Source organism: Amblyomma mixtum, chromosome 3 (genome assembly GCF_055824585.1).
Source record: "Amblyomma mixtum isolate Tamu chromosome 3, ASM5582458v1, whole genome shotgun sequence".
Classification (NCBI taxonomy): domain Eukaryota; kingdom Metazoa; phylum Arthropoda; class Arachnida; order Ixodida; family Ixodidae; genus Amblyomma; species Amblyomma mixtum.
The window spans coordinates 354,791,472-354,806,523 of NC_143014.1; the positions used below are offsets into that span (position 1 = coordinate 354,791,472).

At 44.6% G+C, this 15,052-nt stretch overlaps 1 long non-coding RNA gene across 1 annotated transcript in view; it reads right to left on the minus strand.

Moving 5' to 3' along the window:
• Nucleotides 1–12,831: 12,831 nt before the first annotated feature.
• The window catches only part of LOC149356414 (uncharacterized), a 33,775-nt gene continuing 31,554 nt past the window's right edge, over nucleotides 12,832–15,052 (minus strand). The window contains exon 3 of the long non-coding RNA XR_016289811.1: nucleotides 12,832–12,934. This is a non-coding gene — a long non-coding RNA (uncharacterized LOC149356414). The remainder of the gene's footprint in view (nucleotides 12,935–15,052) is intronic.

Consider the following 15,052-nt stretch of genomic DNA (forward strand, 5'->3'; position numbering starts at 1 on the left):
TCTGTAAGGTCTTTGGACGGTTCACGCTAGCGCTCAATATGAACAACTCCTGCGAAGGAAATCGCTGAACTTGCATAGCCCTGCACACTTGAGTTGGTGGCTTGTCTTCTGAGCTCTTGTAACCATGAATTCTATTGCAGACGCCTCCGATTGTAGCGCCGCTGTCTGATGCGACTGAGGTAAGGTTTCGTTGTTGTTGTTGTTGCCATAATGACATCGCACATACCGACGACAGGGGATTGAACAGGGTTCAGTGAGGAGGGGGCAAGATAAGAGGGTAAACTGTTGCTAAGCTAATGGTTCTTCTTTGGTAATAAGTCAGAGATTAATTAAAGAGGAAAAGAAACGAGAGACAAGATCAGAGAATTGAATACATCAAAATTACTGAAAGGTTTTTTAAATGTGGGAATTTTGCATACAATTAGCAAGGGAATCTGCTGGTAGCTTATGTAATTGTGGAGGTATCCGCAAACTTGATGCAGTGCAAAACCTCTCGCGCTCGCCCCGAAGGAGAGAAGAAGCGGGACGACAAAGTGAGTCCCAAATTTGTAATGGGAATTTCGAGATGCGTACTTCTCTGAGGCGGAAACCTCTGGCAAAAGAGGAGTAAATGCTCCAATGTTTCTATTTCTCCACAAGCAGGGCAACGGTTTGTGGGACCGAATCCGCACATACATAAGTAAATATTTAAGCGGGAAATTACCCGGTCAAAAAATCCTTCAAAGTTCCTTCAGGGAGCCAACAGGATTCTTGACTGTCACCTCTACATGCACCTGAAGGTCCTGAAGGAATCTGCATGGATGCTCTGTTTGCAATGGCGCGACTCTGACGGGGCTGAAGGCATCTCCATTAGCAGCTCTGTTTGCACCGGCGCGGCTCTGACGGTGCTGAAGGCATCTCCGTCAGCCCCTCTGTTTGTACCGGCGTGACTCTGACGGTGCTGAAGGCATCTCCGTCAGCAGCTCTGTTTGCACCGGCGCGCCTCTGAAGGTGCTGAAGGGATCTCCGTCAGCACGTCTGTTTGTACCGGCACGACTCTGACAGTGCTGAAGGCATCTCCATTAGCAGCTCTGTTTACCGGCGTGACTCTGACGGTCCTGCAGAAATCTGCATGCAGCTGCTCTGTCTGCGGGCGACGTTAGCTTCGACCGTCACCGGCATAGCTGCGAATCGCTTCGGGAAAGTTATAATACTGGCAAGAAGCTTAATTGTACGTTTTAATCGGTTTGTGTAGCACACACCTTGTAGTACCAGCACAACCGCTCACCGGTGGAGATTTATTTGGCCAGAAAGCAGCTTACGAAATTAGCGGGGACATATCTGAAACACACGTACGTATGCTCAAACACATACAATATTCGTGCAAATTGCATGATTCTTGCAAGCACGCATTAAGTATATGTGAGCTGCGCGCCCTTCCGATAGTGCCTGAAAATTCTTTGCACGGAGGCCATGAATCGCTGTAGAGCTCGCGCTTTCGATCATATGCTTATCTTTCAAGGATCATCCGGCCGGCTTCACTCGATCCTGGCTCATTTTCGACAAAACTGTACACATATCATATATCAATATTGGACGGTAAACGTTGTCTCGTAGTGAACTTGACAACTGATGCGTACCAACCAAGCGGTTCGCATAACTGAAGTACTTCTGCGTTTCGTGCGAAGCATGCAAAGACGGCCGGCCGCTATTCGGCTTTGCTGACTTTTCGTCACTCGTCCTCGGCGCAGACGATTCCAGGCGCACGGCATAAACTATGGCCAGGTGAAAAAAAATATGTGTTAGCTGCGCAGTTAATTTTAATCTAGGGAGAACCATCAATTGAGGCGAATGAATTTTTAAAAGGTGCTGCACAATTAATTCTAGCTTAACGCGTTTGTGCGCGTTGCGCGCAAAAAGTAGAGCAAATGTGGTATCGGTACGTACGTCGATCATACTTCATACTCAAAACTGATTATGTTCGACCTTTCCGCTATGCATATGCTGCGCACCGCGTGCAGTGAACCCGCCCGCTATCAGGGCAGATCTGCCTATCTGATAGCCACTACACGTACGCATGTTTGTGTGCGGCATACACCGGCCAGGAACTGCGCCAGTCGGAATTAACTTTTTCTACTACGCATAGCCTTCCCTCGATCCTCGATCATCCTTTCAGCAAGGTGGAGACGCTGCATGCATGCTCGATCGTCCAGAGCTTCCTCGATCGGGCAACGAAACCAGTGCCCATATTCTACGCGGGGGCGCGCGCCCGCACCGATTTTCGTAGTCACGAGGAATTCATACGCCAGCGCACCTTTCAGTCGGGGATTAAGGTGACTGAATGCAGCGCACAGCGCTATAAGCGCGGCAAAGACGTGCAGCGAATTGCTCGCGCTGAACGACAGCACAAATATTTTTTTTTTCCATGGCGCGACGTTTCTGTTTAAATAATTTTCACCAAGCAGGAAAGCGCCCTGCACTTGCATTGACTGTTGAAGCCAAGTGCAGTGAGTACACTGAAGTCCCCTCGAGGCATCTGTGTTGTCATGAGAAGCCGCACAACTCATGTGCGGCTCTCCTTCAGTCTTTATCTCCCAAATTCCCCTCCCTACGCAGAGTAGCATGCCAGCGATATTGAAACACCGGCTAAATTCTCTGTATTTCATTAAAGAGTCTCTCTCTCTCTGGCGATGTGTATCATTGAAAACATTAAACTCGCTCACCTAGCACCGCGATGTCAAGTGAACATATTCCTTGACGCTGGATTCATGATCTCTATGCAGTTAATTCCCAGCCCCCTGTATGTCACACTAAGTGAATGGAGATTAACCATCACATCACACCAACTGGCCAGCTCCACTGGCTGGAGGACCTTCTTTGAAAGGCATTTGCGTAAAAATTCTTCGTATCACTGTAGGGTATACGGCAACTTAATTGACAGCAGTAACAGAATTTTGGTTCCCGGAACACACCCATGGAACATGTAACGCTGCATCAAAAATAAGTGCAGCCAGTTTTGAGGCTTTGAGGTTTTGAGGATTGTTCTCGCAATCACTCTCCGAAGGTACCATTCCAGACGACTGGGAAGTGGGGAAGGTCGTTCCCGTCCACAAATCAGGTAGTACTGATTCACCTCTTAATTATCGCCGCATTTCATTAACAAGTGTACCGTGCAAAATCATGGAACATGTCATTTACTCTCAAATCATGCAATATTTGGATTCAAATAATTTCTTCCATCCATCACAGCATGGATTTCGCAAGGGGTTCTCCTGCGAAACTCAACTAGCCATTTTTCTACATGATATTCACGCCAACCTTGATACTAACCTGCAAACTGACTCCATTTTCTTAGATTTCGCTAAGGCATTCGACAAAGTACCTCATCAACGCTTGCTTCTTAAACTCTCCCAGTTGAAGTATACATCCGAACATAATTGCATGGATTAAAGCTTTCCTCACGCATCGCTCTCAGTCCGTCGTGATTAATAACCAACTTTCCAACCCGCTTCCAGTAACCTCTGGCGTCCCACAGGGTTCTGTTCTCGGTCCTTTGTTATTCCTCATATACATTAATGATTTACCCCAGCATGTCTCTTGTCACATCCGCTTATTCGCCAATGATTGCGTCATTTATCGCTCAGTGACTAACCATTCTGACCAAGAATCCCTCCAGGCAGACCTGCGCCATGTGCAAGACTGGTGCTCCCAGTGGATTATGATGCTCAACTCAAACAAATGCAAGTGCATGTCCTTTCACCGCCGTCGAAATCCTCTTGTTTTCAAATACACAGTCTGCAATTCCCCAGTTGACCTCGTCCAGTCATATAAATACTTAGGAGTCACCATTTCTAATGATTTATCTTGGCGTTTGCACGTGACTAACCTGATATCATCTGCTGATAAAACACTAGGTTTCTTAAAACATCACCTACGGGAAGCCCCACAACACGTAAGACTACAAGCGTACATCTCATTCATTAGAACTAAACTTGAATACGTATCACCCATCTGGAGCCCTTATCAAGAATATTTAACACACGCTATCGAATCTTTTCAAAACAGGGCTATCAGATTCATGCACTCCTCATACTAGTACGATGTCAGCATATCATCCCTCAAATCGTAGTCAGGTCTAGCTAATCTTTCGAGTCGCCGTCGCATAGCCAGTCTTGTCCTGTTTCACAAGTTCTTTTATTCACCACTAAAACAAGAACCATACATTTGCGCACTTCCACAATGTAGGTCCCACCGCATCGGTCGATCATTCTCTTCCACGTTTTGCGTCCACGTGGCCGTACCACTGTTTTTGCCAACTCATTTTTTTCTCGTGCAGCAGCTGACTGGAACGGCCTTCCCCATAATATTGCTGCCATAACATGTTCATCATCATTTTCAAGCACTGTTGATTCCTGCATTTCGTAAACCCCACCCCTTATGTAACACCCTGGAAAAGGGTCTTTAAGGAAAATAAAGTGATATGATGTGATCTACAAACATGATTTATTACACACACTAGGCCACAACAACAAAGCAGAGGGAGTAATAAATGTTGGACAGGAACGTGCATTATTCTTTACACTTAAAAGCAGCAAACATTTTAAACACATGAAAAAACAAGGATGACAAAGCATCATACTATCAGGCTGCATGGCCAGGTATATCCTTATGTCTAGAGACCAGATTTTAGGCAAATGTCTATTTTTTTCAAGGCATCATAGGCGCACCATTTTTACATATGAGCATGAATTAGGCGTTCACGACATGTTTAATACACATTTGATGGTGGCTATAAATGCCTATTTTGGGCGTCAGCGCCTATAAATGCCGATTTCCAACGTTGGTGCCTAAAAATGCCCTATTTAGAAGAAAATGGCCCTGATATACGTTGTGGTTTTGTTTTCAGGTTCTCTTTGTTTTCGAATCCATTTCGGTTTCGAGTTGAACCCACACATGGCAACATTAAATGACTTCGTCACTTGGGTGTGGTGAAGACTACTCCAACGCCGACTGTGTAGACAATGTCAACCACATCAGCCAAAAATATCGAAATAACCTTTTTCCTGCTTCTGCCGTTTTGTAGTTACAGCTTGTAAACTCTGGCCGTTAAAATGGTAGTTGACCAGATGGTGCTACATTTTTTAAAGTACATGAAGTACGTAAGTTTCGTCCACATAATTCCCAGTGGGTTCGAGTTGACTGCAAATTGTTCCATAAGCTGGCTGGATAAAGTTTAACTGGATAAAATTTGCCATATTGGTAATCTGCCTTATGATCATTCCTTGTGCCTCATCTGCATGTGATCCTAATCAAATAGCCTTTGGCGGCAGTTTTCTTGGAGCAGGCCGCACTGGACAGCTGAGAGCCGTGCCAGTCGTGCGTGCATACGGAACACATTCATGCACTCAAACAATGTTTGATGCTTGTATGAATATCACTCTTTTGGCGTCACTCCTATGTCATATTATCTCAACCCTTCAATCGAAATGGTTTCCTACAAGCACACTCCTGTAACATCTGTTGGTGTGGAGCGTTTCTTTTCAGCTTACAAGCTTGTTCTCAATGAGAAGAGGCACAATTTTGAGCCCACCAACATGGAGACGTTGCTTGTGTGCTACTGCTTTCATGACTTTAGCAGTGATTACTATATGAACGGTGTTTATTTATTATGAATCCCCAGTGGATGTACGTAGGCCCGTGCTGAACTATATAATTATTTTCGGCATATAAAGCATCACCAGCACTAAGCGGCTACATTTTTAGCATCTCGTACTTATGGTTTCCAGACCCTTTTATTAGCAAGCACCATTTTAAGTCCGCGTGACTTCCGACACTTGGAGCCACTAATTATAAAACGCAGTTTACACAAATGGCGACACATTTATTAATGTTAAAGCACCGTGCATGCCTGCAATAGATAAGTTTAATTCCTATGAGGATGCCTCTGAACACATGTCGGATGCTTTAAAGTCACATTTGCGTCAATTGCTAAATGCACGGCCTCTTGTTTTACTATTGTGCACGACAAGCAAATTGTTTGTTTCCAGGTATGGCAACGCATTTTAAAAGGCTTTGTAACCATCTCTTTTGCTCTGCTGAAGCATGCGTGTTGTACGAAATGCTTCACGACCGCTTTAAAAAGAGTGCTTCTAAGGTTCGCACACAATGGTTAAGATCTCAAATTATTCCGGCTGTTTTTACTTTACGGCAGATATTGCGTGCTGATGTTCGGATCTGATAAGTGCAATTTTGATGCAGTTTATAGTGCCTATTTTTCTTTTTAGGTGCCTAAAATCACATCTTAACCACCTATTTTTGGCGCCTAAAACATGCCTTCTTGGTGCCTAAAAATCCGGCCTCTACTTACGTCTTATAAATCCCATCAACAGACTTTGTCAGCATACATGACAATGTGTTCTCTCTTGCATTATTTGCACTAAATACTTTGAAGCATAAATGTTCCAAGAATAAAAGAAACTTTCAGATTAGTGTAATATTGTCACGTAGTTGCGACGGCTGCAGTTTGGCAGTCAGGTAGACAGCAAAACGGCTTCCAAAGAAGCACTGTTGGGCTGTTTCACACCCACAAAGAACTGAACGACTCGGCAGCGGTGTAGCAACAAGCGTGCTTGGCGGTCGTCGAAGACAATGCCTGCCGCTTGTGGCCGTGCTGAATTTATAACTGACGACGAACTTTTGACAATGTGACAATATGGAGCAACCTCCCGTCACAATCTGAAGATTGGTGTAATTGCTGCTAACTGCAATGAATTTCATGGCCACAAGTTTGAAAAAAGTTAAACACACTGAAGAGCTACCTTAAAGGAATACAAAAATAAAAATACACTGAAACTACCTTCATGAACTGCACATCATACATCACTACCAGATCAATCTCTTTCCTTCTGGTGGGCACTTCACACAAGTATGAAACATTATTAATACTAAAGAAAACACATTGCAGAGACACATAATCAAGGGAGTGCAAACAATTATTCTGATCAGCCGGTGGGTGCTGACACTGCATGATATGTAGGACATCAAATACAAGTGGTGAAACAAGAAGCCTTTGGGAGTGAAAATATATACAGCCTGCAATCTCATAAGTTCCAAGTACATAACAATATGAGCCGTCTACCATTTTAACATAACAAGAGCTGGTCTTTTTTGGAGTCAAATAATCAGAACTGTGTATAATAATGCTGCCAATTTGTGCTCGAAAGTACCTAGACATCTGAGGAATGCAGCCAAAGTGTGAATTGAAAATCATTTTTAGCTGCTCGGGAAATGAAGGAACAGGGTGTGGCACACCTAGAGCACATGTCTGGTAGCTGTTTGTGTGCTAAGCGCCAATATTTTTCTTGGTAAAAGCCAAATGAGCTGGGAGCTCCAAATTTCTTTCTGAGCTTCGATAGCACTGCTGCATTATGCACCGTTCAGCGACCTCCATAGGCACCAGCTTGGCTGCTGACACCAGCCGCAGTGCACGGCCAATCCCATCTTCAAAAGGAACCGTGGACACACCCCATAATGGGCCAAACATGCGCGTAGCCTTAGAAAGGTGCAGCAGCTGGTGAACATTATATGTCATAGCTGCCTCACCATAGAGCCTCGCTGCTATCCCTAGTAGCACAGTATGTAACTGCAACGTTGCCACAACATTGCCAATGTTGTACTATGTTGCGCTAACATTCTTCAACATTAGATAATGTTGCTGCAATGTTACCAAGCAATTTGCTGATAACGTTGCTCTGAAGTGGTCTTTTCACATTGCAGCAATATTGTCAAATGATGAATAAATGTTGAACCACATACGATGGCATTGCTATAACATTCATGCTATAGGTTAATTGTCTGCCCTCTCTGGCTATTTCTGAAGCCCAAATAGAAAAGTCGGTACCAGATCACTTCCCCTCACCGTGAGAGTATTAATTTGTTTATTAACTTTTACTTCGATTGCAAGTTTGCATGTGGTGTGTATTCAAATGGTGATACTAAGGTAGAAAGATATATTTCTATCTGAAATATTTTTAAACAGGTGGAATTGCTTTGTTTTTAATTAAACAGGCAGACAAAATTAAAACTGCCGAAGAAATTTAGTTCTGGTTTCACTGACGCCCCGCAGTCTAATGGTCATGGAGATCACTATCACAAATCCAAATCCAAACCGCGGCTACTTGCGGCCGCGCCGAGAGCCAATCCTGCGGCGCACGCTGGTCCGAGAACCCGCGTTTCAGCGGCAGTCATGGCAAGATTTTCGCGTTTTTTGTTCTTCTAGTACAGTTTTTTGGCGGTCGTCGTGCCCGCGCTGCTGTGTTTCGTTGTGGTTTCACTGGAATTCAGCTGAAACAACAAAGGCTTGCCCAGAAGATGACCTCAATGGTGAGTGATTTCTAGACTTGCTTTGTTGTGCTGTGACCTGTGTTGATTGGCACAAAGCCAGTAGTGTATATATGTTATCCATGCCCTGCGTGATAGTTTGATAAAGTGCTACATTCGTTGTATCATGAAGAGAATGAAGTGTTCGCTAATCGAGGTGTCCTTTCGGCAACGACGCCGAAGAACAGCAGAGGCTGTTCACGACGAACTAGAAAACTGTTTTCGTCAAGGGTACCCACGATGGTGAGAGCCGGCTTTTACGGGTACGCATCACGTAATGCTACCCTGTTTGGTAGTTGTCAGTCTTGATAATGGTCATGGCAGCAGATTGTGCGCAACAGGAGCAGAACAGTTTCAAGATGCCTTTTCATCGCATAATGTTATTTTATCCTCTTTATCAACGCCGGTCGAGGACGCAGTTGAAAGCCGCAGTTCTCACTTGTCAGATTTTAGCACCGCTAGCAGCATCCCTGACATAGAAAGTGCAACGTAAGAGTTGTCACGAATTTCTGACAATGAGGAGATGGTGGTTTCTGAAGATAGGATGACACCTGAGTCTGGTTCCGCTACTCAATGTCTAGAGCACGACTTGCGCGTGTGGGCAATTAATAGCCAATTGCCTGCTTCTCACCTGCATTCCGTGCTTAAAGTGCTGAAGCCATACCATCCAGAGTTACCCACGGATTCTAGAAAATTACTAAAGACGCAGAGGCATAGTGATCCAGCAGTGATGAGCGATGGTCATTACCACTACTTTGGAATTTTTCGTTCTCTGGAAGAACAAGTTGTGCATGTTCCTTAACGTCTGCACTTGGTGCGAGGGCATTACACCAGTTCTCATGCATTCTACTGGAAGATAGCATAGATCCAGCGACATTGTAAGCAAGAAACCAGAATTTATTCTTTCACTTAACACTGACGCTGCTGCATCATGCCAGTAGTGTAGTATTTGCCCTCTCATTCTTAATCAGATGTATACTCTTGTAACCAACATTTATGGGACTGTGCAGCGATTTTCACCAAGGGTAAGAAAAGTGAAATATTCATTGGAATTCAATCATCCTTCATCATCATCAGCCGGACTATACTCGCAGCAGGGCGACAGCCTCTCCCATATTCCCCAAATTAGCCCTTTCCTGTGCTAGCTGCATCTACTTGACCCCTGCACCCATCATCAGTTTGTGATCTAGCTTATGTAGCCCACGAAGAATCGGCCGTTAGCAACTATGCCTTTCAAATTGTGCACAGCAGTGAGGCTGAAAAAGACTATAGGCTGGGCCTGCCCTCTTCGCTCAGTTTACTTTGTCGGCCACCTGCCATGGCACAATTGAGGGAAGACAAAGGGAGTGATGTGCAACCACCTCCAGCCGGCTACGCCTTCATCTACAAACGCCCTTGTGGGTTTAAGCAATTGAATGGCCGTCCCCATGGCTGACACCAGTAGGTCCGCTTGTAAGGCAGGATTCAAGCGAGACAGCAGCACTGGCCATTGCTGTGAGGTGCGGGAATGGGAATTTTTGTTTGTACATTATTTGCTTGCTTTGGAGGAATTTTAGGTGGCATGAATAGTCGATGTCTTTTATTTAATGAATGCATTTTTTAGCCACTTTCAGAACAATTTGTTGCTTAGGCTGTTAAAATATGCTCGCGCTGCCAGGGAAGGGCGGATTTTTTTCTCACTATTTTGGTTTGAGCCAAATGACTGGACATAAGTTCTTTGTACAGAGCTGTCCAATGTCTGTGCTCATTGAAGATTGTAAAAGATTTGTTATTAGACGTGTGCCCACCAAGATGCTTATATTAGGAAATTTTTGGTTCTTTCTTTTTTCTGCAGGGATGCAGCTTCGCTTGTCACATCATGAATTAGAAGAGACCATCATCGTGAGCAGCTGGAGGCTACCAGAAGACAAGTATATTTTATACGTGCTAAATTGTTCAGGCAAATGTTGACAGTACTTTAAATTTGTAGTTTTCCAGTGCAACGGTGCATGACCAAAGAAGGGAAGAAGGATACTTAAAGAAAACAGCGCAGCAACAGGGACAAGAGAGAAGATGAGACAGGTGCTGACTATCAACTGAAGGTTTATTGAAAAGGAACGCATAAAATATACTCTCTTCACAACCAAGAGCGTGCATGAGATGCGCAAACAACACTGATAACCTGTCAACTTCAGTCATGGTGGTCAGGATACAATAGTTCACAATCATTAACAAGGACGGATGGCCTTTCATGGCTGTGAACTGTTGAATCTTGACCACCATGACTGAAGTTGATAGCTTATCAGTGTTGTTCGCGCAGCTCATGCACGCTCTTGGTTGTGAAGAGAGTATATTTTATGTGTTCCTTTTCAATAAACCTTCAGTTGCTAGTCAGCACCTGCGTTTTCTTCAAGTATGTAACTTGCCGTTTTACTGAAGTTGGGAAGAAGGATAAAACACAGCACTCACTGACGACTGGTTATTTAACGGCGCATACACTGCTTAAATGCCTTCAGACCAGCGGAGCAGGAAAAAAACAAACTTATCACACCTTTGTCATAAAAACTATGAAAGAAACATCATTTCTGTGTTATATGATACAACTGAAGTATTGCTCGCACATTGTGAACCAGCTTTTTTAATATGATGCGTCTCTGTCTCTTCACAAGTGGCTTGCTTCTGCTAAGGATCTTCACACTTGAAAATCTCTGTACAATCACTGCAGTGCTTGACAAGTTTGGAACCTGTCCTCATTCTTTAGATCTCCTGCATGCAGTTTGCATCTACGGGCCTGTAGCATTTTGCCTCCATCGAAATGCAACCACCGCGGCCAGGATAGAACCCGTGTCTTAACAGGCCAGCAGCCGAGCACCATAACCACTGAACTGCCGTGGCGGCTCATGTATGTGTGTGTGTTCCGTAGGGCTGGAAAACTATGAACTTAAATCAGTGATGCTAACCAGGCCAACAACTAACTCTGCGGTTCATAATACCTCTGCTCCTTGTTTCTAAATGGCCAATTAGGTGGCACTGCTACTTCGTTTATTTGTTGCAATTTTGTGCAAAAAATGAATGTCTTATATTTGGGAAACACAAAGTCCAGGTGGTGCATGTTTTCAAGGTGTGCTATTGTTGCGTAGATAGTTTACTGAAGTGTTTTGTATTTCTAACATGCCAGTTGAGAGGTGTGTGTGCATTTTCATGCTATGGTAATGTGCCTAGTAACTGTTTAAAACATTAGCTGTGGTTCTTGTTCCTGAGTAGCTCACATGTGTGCTGCCCATCCCTTTTTTCTTAGCTAAGCTGCTTCATCAAATTGCATGTTGTAGGTGTCACCATGCATGTATATCTTAGAGCTTAAAGTAAGTGCTCTTGGAAGTCATCTTAAGGTGAATTCACACGGTAGACTGAATTGCAAATCTTGAGGGTGAACTGTGCATTATGTGGCTTGACGTCACGAATTGACGCCAACCAATTGGTGTCTGCAGATGGAAAGAGGAGGGCGTTTTTTTCTATTAGGACAAGATCTGCTGTTTTCATCTCATGTGTGAATGCTTTCAGCATGCGAACACTGCCTTTACTTGAGGTGATGCTAGAGATCTTTTTGCGACCTCATCCGTTGTGTGAATATACCGTAAAAACCCGCGTATAATACGAACCCGAATATAATACGGGGCTAAGATTTAGAGACGCGAAATGGGAAAAAAAGTTTCACCCGCGTATAATACGAGTAACACAAGCTCATAGAAGACATTTATTCAAATCGCATCCCACACTTCACTTCAATTACTTTCTTCTTCAGTAGCGCCTTCTTCGAACATTTCTTTGTCCTACAAATCATCCCATATGTACTCATCTTCCGTGCCATCGAGGGCATTCGAGATGCCGCACTTCTTAAGCCCGCTTCAGCCGCCCGGTTGGCGTCACTGCAGGCTCACCTGAGCGCATCCACTCTGCGTAGCACCGCCTGACTGCGTCCTTGAACGGTTTGTTTACGCAACCATCAAACGGCCGCGAAAGATTTGTCGCATTCCGCTGCACGCGAAAAGGGCTTCTTTCTGTTGTGGCCATCCACGAATGCTTCCTTCGACGACACCAAACTGCCTCCCGGCCGCACCGTTGCCGACCCTATTGGAAAAAAAGGCAATAATGTAAACATTGGAAACCAACACTGGAAACCTTGTTGGATTATGGTAATGGAAAATACATTGGAATGACTGGGCATGTTGGAATGACTGGGCATGTTGGAATGACTGGGCATGTTGGAATACCTGGGCACGTTGGAATGACTGGGCATGTTGGAATGACTGGGAAGGTTGGAATGAGTGGGCATGTTGGAATGACTGGGCATGTTGGAATGACTGGGCATGTTGGAATGACTGGGAGATGTTGGGGCAGGGGCCATGGGGCAATGTTATGTCTGTCGCAATGAGACAGCAAATTTCAAAATAGATGAAGCTCCTACAGCCAGTTTTATTTTGCGTTCATGCTCCTCTTGCTCTTCTTTAGCCACTTGTCAATGCAGCTGGGCCCCATGAAACAGCCTTGTTGATGTACCACGGGTGCATGAGGGCTTGGGAAAACTGGGCGATGCACTCTGCAGAAAAGATTGAAATGAAAGAATTAGGATCCATAAGTTTTTATTCTTGGCAGTATTAGAGTGCTAAAAAAGTAAACTCCGTATTGTGGCCACAGGAATAAAGTGAGCCTAAATCAAGAACCACTGAAGCTATTCGCACTGAAAAAGAAAAATAATTTGCGGTTCTTATTCAATATATCATATGCTCGTCATTAAGTACCATCATCAGCAGCATAACTAGCACCACTGCAAGAAAAAGGCCTCTCCTATATCCCTAACCATAAGCCTGACGTGTGCCATAATGAGCAAAAAATTCAGGGGCACTTTGACTGTCTAAAGTGCGTAGAGGCGAAAGCGTTTTCCGAACCACTTTCGCTGCTTCTGTGGCACTGGTGGCGTCACAGATAATTGAGTACTAATTACTAAGTGACGACAAATCACTAATTAATGGTTAATTACTGATTAATGCCTGGATACTAATTAACTGCTAATTAATGACGCTTAAGCTTCGCCTTTAGGCGTGGAACGCGACAGCGTGTTGTAGCGCTGCCAGGGAGTCCACGGAACGCCACCAACCGTTCGGCGCGATGCCTTGCCCTTTGAACTCGACGCTTTTTGAGGAAAGGAAATGGCGCAGTAATTCTCTGTCATCTGGGTGGACACCTGAACCGCACCGTAGAGGATGGGAGGAGGCAGTGAAAGAAGATAAAGAGGAGCCGTAATGAAGAAAATGAAAATTGTATTTGAGGAAAGGAAATTACGCAGTAACTGTCTCACATATCTCGGTGAACACCCGTCAAAATTGAGGGGGGGCACTTTTTTTTACCTAAAGTGTGGTCACAGATGTGTGGTTAAGATGTTTTTTCTATGCCTCGCTCATCGGTAAATTGGTTTTTGAGGAAAGGAAATGTACTGTCTCTCATACCTCGGTGGACACCTAAACCTCTCCGGAAGGGAAGGGAGGAGGATGAGAGTGAGCCAAGACACTGTATTCACTACACGCGCCTTTGTTCATTCCAAACCATCGAGCTGGCATGGCGGAATGGATAGCATGCTCGTCTCGCACGCCAAAGACCGGGGTTCGATTCCCGACCTCGACATATTTCCTACTCGTTTTTATTTATTTATATGGCCTGACTAGAACAGTTAACTAGGCTTATTGGGTAATTAAGCAATTAACTAAGCTCAGTCTCACTTGGAGCATCACTACACGATCCCTTCAATTGGTAGCATTGTTACAAGGCAAAGTACTATTGGTCCGTTTGAAATTCGCGCACTGTGACGTCACGGCCCTTTCGACCAATTGAAAAGCGTGACATTTTCTGTCGACAACTGCTGCTTACAACGATGAGGCATTAAAGGCTTTCGCCTTAAAAAATAAAAAAGCCATCGTTTTTAAGGCGAAAGCCTTTAATGTCTCATCGTTGTAAGCAGCAGTTGTCGACAGAGAGTGTCACGCTTTTCAGTTGGTCGAAACGGTCGTGACGTCACAGTGCGCCAATTTCAAACGGGGCCAATTGTACTTTGGCTAGTAACCATGCAACCAATTGAAGGGACCATATAGTGATGCTTCTAGTAAGTGGGACTGAGCTTAGTTAATTGCTTAATTACCCAATTAGCCTAATTAACTTCTCTAGTCAGGCCATATAAATAAATAAAACCTAGAAAGAAATTGGTCGAGCTCAAGAATCGAACCCCGGTCTTCGGAGTGCGAGACGAGCATGCTATCCACTCCGCCATGCCTGCTCGATGGTTTGGAATGAACAAAGGCACGTCTAGTGAATACGGAGTCTTCGCTCACTGCCATACTCCTCCCTTCCCTTCCGGCGAGGTTTAGGTGTCCACCGAGATATGAGAGAGAAATGCATTTCCTTTCCTCAAAAACCAATTTACCGACGAGCGAGGCGTAGAACCGAATGGCCGATGGCGTTCTATGGACTCCCTGGCAGCGTTGCAAGACGCTCTCGCGTTCCACTCTTAGAGGCGAAGCTTAACATCTTAACCACACATCAGTGACCACACTTTAGGTCAAAAAAGTGCCCCCCCCCCCCCCCCTGAATTTTGACGGGTGTCCACCGAGCTATGTGAGACAGTTACTGCGTAATTTTCTTTCCTCAAATACAATTTTCATTTTCT